Genomic DNA, 11,384 nt, shown 5'->3' on the forward strand with positions numbered 1-11,384 from the left:
TTAAGCATTTGAGATCAACTCAAACTTTATCAAAATGAACAAATAAATAAAGTGACCCTGAAATTTTTTTCAGCAGTTACTGTCCCTTGATGCATAACTATATGATGTATATTGCCTCTGCTGAAGTATATCAGGGGAAACATAAACCATTTAATCAAAGGAAATGTGATGATGCAGATGCATAGCAGAGTCCTCACCAAAATAGTCAAAATGGCCAATTCATATAATTCAAATTCAAAAGCAAAACTCTAAATTGCTGTGTCATGACTATGTATAATGGGCTTGCCCACTGGCAAAACCAAATGTTTCCTTAGCTTTCCCACTCTATGTTGGTACAATTCCTTCCACAGTATATTACCATAAACCTGGGTTTGTATCTTCATCAACTAACCTACCAGCACTAAAAATGCTCATTAAAATGAAAATGCATTTTGTCCCTGACATCTGAATATGGAGAAGTGTTTTTCCATTTTTTTTTTTTGGGTAAAAGATCATATATATTAATAATGGAGGAAAAGGATAAAATAATTACAGATCTATCTTTGGACAAACCAACACAAAAAACCCACTTATGATCTCTTCCCACCTTTGGCATTGCCATCAGCAGGAAGAAATCACAAAGAGGACCAGCAAAAGAAGCTACTAAAATCAATCAATATCAAATGGCTCTCCCAAAATCCCACACTAATCCATCCGATAATGAGGCCTTCCCAGACCCTCAGCCTGGATATTCTTAAGAACAATGGGCGACCACACCATCACAGAACTTGAAATTTCGTATTTAGCAGCAGACTTGGCAAGATGATAAGCAATGGAGTTAGCTTCCGGTAGCAATGAGTAAGTTTCCACTCATATGCAGAGAAAAAACCCTGAAGCGCTGTACATTACTGCACGGTACCAGCCCTTTAGACACCATTATCAGCACGGTCACCGAGTCACATTCTCCTTGGCCATCTCCAAACCAATCATTAACGCATGAACTGATTGATGGGGCTTTTGGCATGTTCCAGATTGAAGGGAATTCTTGATCCCATCCTAGGAACTCAGAATAAGAATGCTTACCAGATGGCATTTTTGGCACTTCAGAATGCATTCTACAATACATTCAAAGAGCGCATGCAACCAAACGTTCCAGCCTCTATAAGCATCTATTCTAGAGAAAGACACAACTATATTATTCACCAGTCACACATGCATTACAGCATTAGTGCTCTGAACCATGCCAATCGGCACTTTGGAAAGCATTGTCTGGGTTTAAATTACTGTTTGAACTGTTCTCTGCTTCACCAGGGCCTTGTCCTCGTAATGCAGATGTTGGCATGGAGCAAGTGTCATCATCAGGTGTGAGTTGAGATATGGGTCTTGCTGCAGTCCCCATGTCTTGGGGACCTGGTGTTGCTGAAGGCTTTGGAGATCTACCATGGTTCTTCCTTTTGCAAGACTTATCATTTGACTTGAAACTTCCAACCACAACCTGGAAAACCAAGCAGAAGCCCATATAAATTATGCAACAACTATCAGTATGATACCAATACCATTATTGAACGAGTGTTCTACTAGTCACTGTTGAGAGCCATTCTCCCTCTGCTGAAACAGAAATATTTCGGTGAAATTTGGCATATAAAATTTTATACTCATTTTATTTCTCGGTGCAACTGAAAGATTTGGGTGAAATTTCACTAAAACTCATTTGCATACTACAATGTGTATCTCATAACAGAGGTTGCTAGTCCCAGTTCTTTATATTCTTTAATTTTTGAATGGTAATTATGTCATATGCTCCTGTTGATAGCTTTATTCTATATCTATTACAGTCAAATAAAAACATTCCATTTTCATATGAAGCCTATGGTTGCACTTTGTGCTTCGTTACGCTGTTTTGCATTAGGTTCAGGTAAACAACGTTAGCACTTCGTACTTCATAATTGGCAGTATTGTTGTTCTGTATATATACTCCCATGAATATCTGAAGCAACTTTTCTCGGTGGAGGCAATGAATGGAAAAACACACTATAAGCTTACAAAATACAGAATGTCAAAAAGCTACAATGAATTTACAGTTATTTTAGTCAATGCATTCATATATAAAGAAGGGCCTTACTTGAATTGGGCTAGCAGCAATCAATTGACCTGCTAATGCACCACCAATCACACGACCATCAACGCCAGCCACTGAAACACTTAATCCACCAGTTGTACTATGTATAACACCATTTTCAGTAGTTGCAAAGGACCTAGATAAAGAGTATATCTCAAAAATGCCTACATAGACCAAATATAACGAGATAAGATAATAAAATACTCTTTCCCTGTAATGGATATCAATCAACTAAGAATAATAGATACACTATGGAATGAATAAGACAATGACGAAAACACAGTTTCATTAAAAAACAAAAATATATCATGAACTACAACAGGAAAAATCTTTTAAATATGTATTTTTCTGGATTCAAAAAGTTGGCCAAGTTTAATTATCAAGTGCGAGCATAGGCCTAGATAAACTTTGGAATTAATAAGACAATGAAGAAGCATAGGTCTGCATTGATCAAAGACCTTTATGTTACATTTCCTCACATTAATGAGGGGGACCCACACCCAAAGGCGGTAAGGCAGTGACAGGTGCAAATCACTTCCACCCTCTCACGTTCATTCATGTTTTATATTATCATATATATATATATATATATATATATAAAGGGAGCAAAGAAAAGATGTGTGGGGGACTTTACTTTCGTCCCACAGTGTGCATCATTTTTCGCATCTACTTTCTCTTGTACAACTCCACGAGTGGAAGTGGAGAGAAAAGAAAGAAGAAAAAAGGTGTTCTCTCTCTCTCTCTCTCTCTCTCTCTCTCTCTCTCTCTCTCTCTCTCTCTCTCTTGTCACGTCTGTGGTTTGTGAAGTAACAACATTCTCCCTGTCAAGGGAAGAAATAAATGTTGATGCGGAACCCAAGTCGGAATAACCCTTAATGGGTCACTTGTGAGCCCACACAAATACTGAGAAGAGAAGGAGAGGACTAACTCAATAAGATGAGTCGTCCTATAAGAAAATAGCAGGGGTAAAGAAGAGGCACAACCAACACATGCTCAGCTCCTCACAAGAATTCTGCTATTTCTTCTATTCATTCAATTTCACTATAATCTCTAGAATCGTATTACATGGCTAATATAAAAGAATGAAAAAAATTGTGTTGGGCCAATTCTATCTTGGCTTAGGCCTCTAAAGTGGGTCATTATGGTCTAACCAAGCCAAGGAAATTGCATCTAAGTATGTATTTGTTTCGTCGGATATTGAGGTGAGAGTACAGTATTTTGTGAATCCAACTTGTTTGATGAGTTATTTTGCTAACCAAGAAGAGTCATTATTCTTGAAGTCTGTAGCCTCTAGCATTATCTAGAGAGAAGATATATAATCTCATCATTTATCATAGTGAAATTTTTTACATGAACTAGGTCATGTGGTTTTTCTTTTCATTTTGAGAAGGACGCTAAAATTGAACTTTTTTTTTGTTGGTTTGATTTTTTTTTGTATGCTATTATTTCATCATGCATGTTGTTCTTGTGTATCTCCATTAACTTATATACAGGTAGAGAAGGGATTTGTTTTTCCCAACAAGTGGTATCAGATCTAGGTTCCTGAAATTGTTTGTAAATAATAGATGGAAGCATCATAACATGGATAATTAGCTTGAATGGGAACAACTGGATGACATATAAAGAGAAGATGGAAGATTTGCTTTACTACAAATATCTGTAAGCTTAATAGAGAGTGAAACGGTGAAAAAAAAAAGTCAAATGCTGAATTGAAGAACTTGGATCAAAAAGCTATTAAATTTATCTAATAATTTCTGGACGATATAGTTTTCTATCTCATATCCACAGAAATGTCAACATATTCATTATGAAAGAAATTAGAAGGACTGTATGAAAGGAAGATTGCTGGTAAAAATAAACTTCTTGAATAAAAAGCTTGTGAACCTAAAGTACGGAGAAAGAATCTCAGTTGCAAAACATTTGAATGATACGCAAAGCATTATGAATCAACTCTCCTCCATGAAAACTATGTTTCAAGATGAGTTAAAACTTATTACTTCTCAGCTCATTATCCGACACTAATAGAGTTTCTTAGTAACTCTACATCAGATGGGATAATGAGTCAAGTGACAAAATATGTTGAATGAAGAGATAGAAGGAAAACCTAGGTTCACATCAACAAGAAGCACTTGTCATAGAAAATAGGGGGGAAGTATGAACAACTCACGGAAAGATATTACATGCTATTACTACAAAAATGAAAGGCATAGGAAAAAAGAGTACATAACACTTCGAAGAGATTCAAAAAGAGAAGAGAAGGCGGATGAAAAAGACATTGTTTTCATCTACTCAAATGGATTTATTATTATATTTTCAAATTGCACAAATTCCTATCACACTTAACGGATTGTTCATACTAATGATCTCATTGATCTTGTTCCAAATTCTCCTCCTATGGCTCCTAATGATGGGGGAGATGTACACAATAACAATGGAAATACGAAAGGTAATAATGGCAGTGATTATGCTCCTATCTTTAGTATAGGTTATGTGAACAGGGGGGAAGCAACCCCCTAAGAACCACTAATTGAAACTCAATTGATGAAAAGATGCACCATAAAACAACTACCATCTACCAAAGTTCCACCACATCAGTAAATGCAGGTAAACCGGAATATGATGAAGCCAAGACGAAAAAGCAAGAAAGCCATGCAAGTGGATTAGCTACATAGGGAAGTAACCTACGTGAAGTTGGATCCATTCCACGATCATGAGGTTCATTCAAGGGACTAGCATTGCACAAAATGTTATATAAGTGTACACAAAATTGCATAAAAAATTGGTATATACGGAATGGTGTCATGCATAGATAGAGAAGCACACAAAATGATAAACGCACTAAGAATGCGCAAGGTGAAGAATGAGGTGAGAAAGACATTGGCAAGATATTGTGGGCACTCCTAAAACGTGAGAAATTAGATGTACGTCATCGTAGAAAGCTTGTGTTGCAGAGATACACAAATGTTGGCATGATAAGTTTGGAAGATCCCTCCTTGTGAGCCAAAGAGATAGTTTGTTGTATTTCCTCAAATTAATGAGGGGGACTGACACCCATTTAGACCTTAAGGCGGTGAAAGGTGGAAAATTCTTCCAGCATCTCACATCACTTCATATTTTACATTATATATATATAAGAAGGAAGACAAAGACGTGTGGGGACTTTATCTTTGTCCCTTGATGTGTATATCTTTTCCCCTGTATGTCTCTGTGAGTGAAAGTGGATGGAGAGAAAAGAAAGAAGAATAAAGAAGGTGCTCTCTCTCTCTCTCTCTCTCTCTCTCTCTCTCTCTCTCTCTCTCTCTCTCTCTCTCTCGTGTTCCTTGTACGTGGTTTGTGGTATAATGGCATTATCTCTATCAAGAGAAGAAAGGAAGGTACACGTACTTAGCTTTTTCCCAACTAAATGGGGTAGGCTACATGGATCCATCAAAGAATGAAATAATAGGAAACATAAAGAAAGACAAAAATGGAAAATGAAAAGAAAGGAGAAGAAAGAGAAAAAAGCAAAGCACCACACAAGAACATCCCACCTACAGTCAGTCAGCAACATGGATCCTAGCCCTCGAAACAGCTTTGAATGAGGCAACATAGATCTTTTTCATCAAATCTATTGGGTAATATCTCCCTTTCCTATATTTATTATAGTGGAAGTCAATTACAAAACTAATGGGGAAGAACCTCCCATACACAAGCCAAAGTAAGTCTCCAAAAAATCCAAATAAATCCCTCAAAATAGAAGCCAAATAAAATTAAAATTCCCATTGTCCAAATCTGGAAAACTAGAATTAGAAACTAATCCTAACTAAAACCTGTTACAAATAAATAAAATAAAAATTAGATGAAGCTCTTTGACAGCTCGATCTCCCTTAGGAAGAAGGTCTTCACACAAGTAACATTTTGATCTTCAAGGCAAATCTCCTCATCTGGCCATGGGGCCCACAAATCTGGAAAATAATTTCCAAAGGATACTCCATGCAATCACCAATTTTCCAAGTAAATAGTCAATACGTAAGGCTGGAATTGCTATCTGATTTATCTCCAAACTCTTCACCATACAAGCTGGCTACAATTAGTGCTAATTGATGGCACATAATCTGGAAAACAGATCTCTGTCATCGATCTACATCAGTTCCGTTGCTCAAATATCAAGTTTTAGCCTAAGTGGAGTAGGGTCAGTGGCAACACTAGGAATTGAAATCATGACTACATAAGGGTGCATTCCAATATGTGATTGCTGACAAATACCGAGATGAATTGGCTCTGAAATTTAGTACATGACCTAGCTAGACCATTCCTAAGATATCCATTGTTAAGAATCACCACCTCATCCCCACCCCGAAGCATGGCAGAAATAGGTGGCCTTCTTGGATAACCTCACCAAGCTCCTAGAAAAACTTTTGCCATTAAGTAAAGCTTTTAAAGAACTTAAGACATTTAAATTAAAGCTTTTTTTTATGTTAAACTCTCTCTGAGTTTCAGAGTATAGAAGAGAAAGGGTCCAAACTTCAATATAATAGGGAAATTCATAACAAATAAGAGATACTAGTGAAGTTTACAAGAAGTTGAGTCAAAAAGTGGTTTGGGTGGAGAGAGGATCAAGGATTTAAAGTATAAATCAGGTATCATATCGGAGGGGTGATTTTAAGACACGTATCATAGCGTGTTGGAGAGACACAAGATACGCATGAATATGGTCAAGAAATGCATGGAAATGCTTATGATACATATAAAATACAGTTTTGAAGCATAATTACCAATTATACCCCTACATATATGGTTCACCAGATACCCATGGAGAAGCACATTACAATACATGTATGCTTTTAGCGGGAATCTTACTAAAAAATGATACCGTATGGGTTGATTTGGATCAATATGGAATTATTACCCTATGCTTATTCTATATTTATACCTTATTATGCAATATGTTAATATATATCGGCTTCTTTTTTCTTTTCTTTTTTTCCTAAAGATTATTACTATTGAAAAATGGAACCTGAAGAAAAAACGAGAAAACAAATCACACAACACCTACATCCAGATTTGATAAAGATAAAAGAAATTCCCCACCTTCAGCATTGCCGTCAGCAGGGAACCCAATCAACCTTTGGCAAGACCTGAACCTTGGTCTAGATAAAGCATCAACAACAAGTTCCTCCTTAATGTGAAGAGGGAAATATATCATACTGTTCAATGCACCCATGTTCGCAGCTTGTTTGGCTAGGTAATCCGCATTAGATTTGCCTCCCTAAAGCAATGAGAGATCGTCCACGGAATGTAGTTCAGATACCACTAGGTTTGAAGGGCAAACCAAGCAGATATGGTTTCAGATATCAGCTTGATGCAACGATTTGAGTCATTTTTACCTAGTCTAGTGACGCATTATAAAAAAATAAAAAGGAAAAAAGAGGTTTGAGAACACACAAAGAGAGAGAGAGAGAGAGAAAGATCTGCAGATTTACCCCTTTTTCACCCAAATCTTTTTCGACCCATGATTTAAGCACTGTCAATCCCCAAACTCCTATCGAAGAGAAAAACAATTTTCCAAGGTCTTTGATTGCTCTTGCTTTCATATCTCACTCACGGTTTCTGTTTTGCAGGTTTAGAGGACATGTATCAAGTGTATCTTAGTTGTATCAATCCATCTTGGTCCAGTATTGAACCATATCGGTCATGTATCAGACTGTATGGTTCTCTTACATAATTGTTTTGACCCGTTGATCATACAATTTAGAAAAAATAAATTCATGTTAATACCCAAATGATACCAATAGGTATCAGCCAATACAATATTATACACACTGATACTTAAAACCCTACGGAGGATTTTTGGTTTTTTAGGATTTGCAATTACATGACTTTCAAGAAGGTAAACGATAGTCCAACTAAGCAAACAATCTATATCAGGAAAGTGATTTGGATGCATTTAAAAATTTGCAAAGAAGAAAATCATAAACATTTAGAGTAGTGCAGATGAATCTCGAGACACGATTAAGATATGACTGCACCCAACTTTATCTAAGTTTTAATGCATTTGAACAACACCTTTAAGGGTTTTACTCCAATACATCCTCAAGTTCTAAGGTTTCTTATGCTCATTAAAATGTAATTTGTTTCATATCAAGATATTTCAGCACATTTTTAATAAAGAATAGAACATGTAAGATATTAGCATTGGGACTAAGAGTTAATTTTATTTATGTTACTCGTAAAGGAGAAAAAGAACCCAACGCTTGAAATATTTGCAATTCAAAGAGTTAATCTTGTCAACAATCAAAAAATACGGTTGCTCCATTGTGACCTAATGGTTATGGGTTTGGGTCGGGAAACATCCTCTTCACAAAGCGGGGGTAAGTGATGCATGTAGATGAAAATTCCCTCTTAACTATCATGATAAGGTGAGTAAGGGAGTGAGAAAATAGGAGATTAAATGAGAAGAGAGATAAATAGGGATATAAAATAAGGGGAAAGGATAAACAATATTATGGACAAAGCTATTACGTCTTTGGTTCCATTAAGGAAACCATGACCTCATTCTCCAAAGAGAATTTGTAGAAATACAATTTTCATTCAAGTCTATCTATACCATGATACTCCTTGAATTTTTCCCTACTGGGTCTGGTGTTTCCTTTCTCGTGATTTTGCACTATGCATCTACAAATCTTGATCAATGATTCATAAATCTAGCCATCTTTTGCTTATTTCTCCCTTAATATGTCTTGCAATCTTCATTACATCTACCTTATTGTCCACATTTTTTCTAGTCCTATGGAAAAATCCAAGCAGCTGTTGAGGGTAGATTTTAATGACTTCCAACTAAATGACAGTGATCTTGATCCATCACAGATAGAGACTGCAAGTAGGACCATTGATGCAAATTAATTACCAAAATAGGCTTGTTTTATTAGGAAAAAGCCTAGGGTTGGGTTCCATACATGTTGGGCCTTTGATCCCATGTTTTTTGAGTGTAATAGACCACTTTTATGGATCTAAAAGGAGGGCTCTAAGATTGAGTATGGGATTACTAGTTAGTTTCCTTTTTTGGGTCTGGTTTGACTTATCAAACGCAATCCTACATTAAGTCGTATCAGAGCATGGCTGAGAACAACACCCCCACCCTAGCTTCTATTATGGAGTTTCTACATAAATAGAGAACAGAATTGAAGGCTGAACGGCAAGCTTTGCGGACTGATCTGAATGCAAGGTTGTTGGCTGTGGAGACCCAACCACAACAATCTACCGGTGATTCACATACAATACCCAAAATGGGAGAAGCACCATTGAATGTAACTGCACAGTCTACTGACATGAGACCTATCCCTAATCTAAGAGCAGCACAAAGGGTTCTTTCAGAGAAACCTACTTTAGAAGAACACATAAGTGGTTATTTTAAGAATGAACGTTCTACACATCAGAGGTTCTCAAGGGATTCACAGAAAGTCAAGCTTGATTTGAAGGAGTTTGATGGTGGACATGACCCCCAGTTGTTTTATGGTTGGATAGCTGCATTGGATAACTGCTTTGACTACTATGACCTATCTGAAGAACGAAAAATTAAACTAGCTCGTGGTAAGTTAGTTGAGGCTGCTCGTGATTGGTGGAGAACGTATGAGTATGAATTGGAAGACTGTGGTAGAGAACTTACTACTTGGGAGGAGATGAAGCAAGAACTGTTTGATAAGTACTTGCCATGTAATTTTAAAGCTCGCATAAAAGACCAACAGAATTCTCTTCATCAAGGAAATATGATTGTTGTGGAATATATGAACAAATTTGATACACTTTATTCTCGCACAGGCATTAGGGAGAGTGAAAGGAAATTACTTTCTCGGTTTCGACTGGGATTACGAGCTGAAATTAACAGGGGAATTGGTGTTGCTAATGTGTATACAGTGAGAGATTGCTTTGACAAGGCTCTTCGAGCAGAGGAACTTATGGCATAGTCAGGAAGAAGGTTTGGTTTTCAAGCTGGGGAGGTCAAGAAAATTTTTTCATCCACAAAACCTAACACTTCAGTAACCCCAAGAGCCACAACTCTTCTATGTGAAGTGAAGATACCTCTATTAAAATCAAAAGAACTTGAAGTCAAGGTTCACATTGAAGAGATAGTTCTTGAAGCTTCAAAGATACAAGGTCAAGAGACAAAACATTCCATAGAAGAGTTCTGCATTGAAGAGAGCATAGTAGACAAGACCGAAGCCGTGGACAATGATGTAGTGGTTAAAAGCACTCCACAACAAGTCTTTGAGATTCATGATGAAAAGGAAGAGTTTGTTCCAATCCTTAATGAGAAGGTTACCAACATTGACAACTCTATAGACACGACATTCACAGTTGGTATTGATTCAGAAGTTGAGCATATAGAGTTTGTTATGCCATCATGGTTCTTTGAAGAGAAAGCTCCACACCTTAAAGACTACCTTCCAAAAGTCTTCAAGCAACCAGAATTTTGTTTGAGAATGGTTAAAGCTACTACGCACATGTTGTTTCTTCCTTATCACTGCAAAATTCGAGGATGAATTTTTTCAAGATGGGGAGAGTTGATGCAGATTAATTAAAATAGGCTTGTTTTATTAGGAATAAGCCTAGGGTTGGGTTCCATACATGTTAGGCCTAAGATTGGGTTCCATGTATTTTGAGTGTAATAGACCACTTTTATGGGTCTAAAGGGGGGCTCTAAGATTGAGTATGGGATTACTAGTTAGTTTCCTTTTTTGGATTTGATTTGAGTTATAGTTGTTTCCTTAGGAGTCAAGTTGTTAATTGAGTCAAGTCATTAGTAGTTAGTTTCCTTTTTCAACTAGTTTCTAATTTCAGTTTTTAGTAACTATTGTATTAGGAGAATATTTGATTTCCTTTTTAAGGAACCTTCTATTTTGTAATTCCCTCCCCCATTAACATTATAAATAAAGAAGATGAGGCTCCTAAAAGCCTAGAATGATTTTGATAAAAAAACAATGGTTGTTGCTATTGTCTTCTTCATGAAGAGTTGTCTTGTGTTTGATCAAGGCTGAAGGAATTGGTGTTTGATCCAATTGACTCTTTGCGGCGTGAAGTCCAAGAGGTCTCTTCAACAATTATTTCTTTCTTTTCAAAGTTAATTGCAAGGTTCTTCAAATCATGTAAGAGATCTGAAACTGTGATTGAATTCTGGTTCTGAAAATCTCCAAATTTCTTCCTACTGCCCTTACTCTATTCTGGAAGATCCAACCAGCCGATGGCCCTCCCCTTTTGATCAATTGTTAGGTTTATTAAGAGGAAGGCTCGACCTTAATTTGGGACCAAT

At 36.7% G+C, this 11,384-nt stretch overlaps 1 protein-coding gene across 2 annotated transcripts in view; it reads right to left on the bottom strand.

The window, feature by feature from the left end:
• Nucleotides 1-491: 491 nt before the first annotated feature.
• Nucleotides 492-11,384, bottom strand: part of LOC122079011 (AT-hook motif nuclear-localized protein 1-like) — a 20,938-nt gene continuing 10,045 nt past the window's right edge. The window contains exons 4-5 of one of the 2 annotated variants that reach the window (XR_006140252.1): nt 2,102-2,262; nt 492-1,474 (exon numbers count right to left, since the gene is read on the bottom strand). The gene's annotated coding sequence lies outside the window, so the exon portion shown is untranslated. Of the gene's footprint in view, nt 1,475-2,101; nt 2,263-2,417; nt 2,447-11,384 lie in introns of those variants that run through there. The other variant, XM_042645227.1, reaches the window with a different exon arrangement.

The sequence above is a fragment of the Macadamia integrifolia genome, chromosome 5, assembly GCF_013358625.1.
Source record: "Macadamia integrifolia cultivar HAES 741 chromosome 5, SCU_Mint_v3, whole genome shotgun sequence".
NCBI lineage: Eukaryota > Viridiplantae > Streptophyta > Magnoliopsida > Proteales > Proteaceae > Macadamia > Macadamia integrifolia.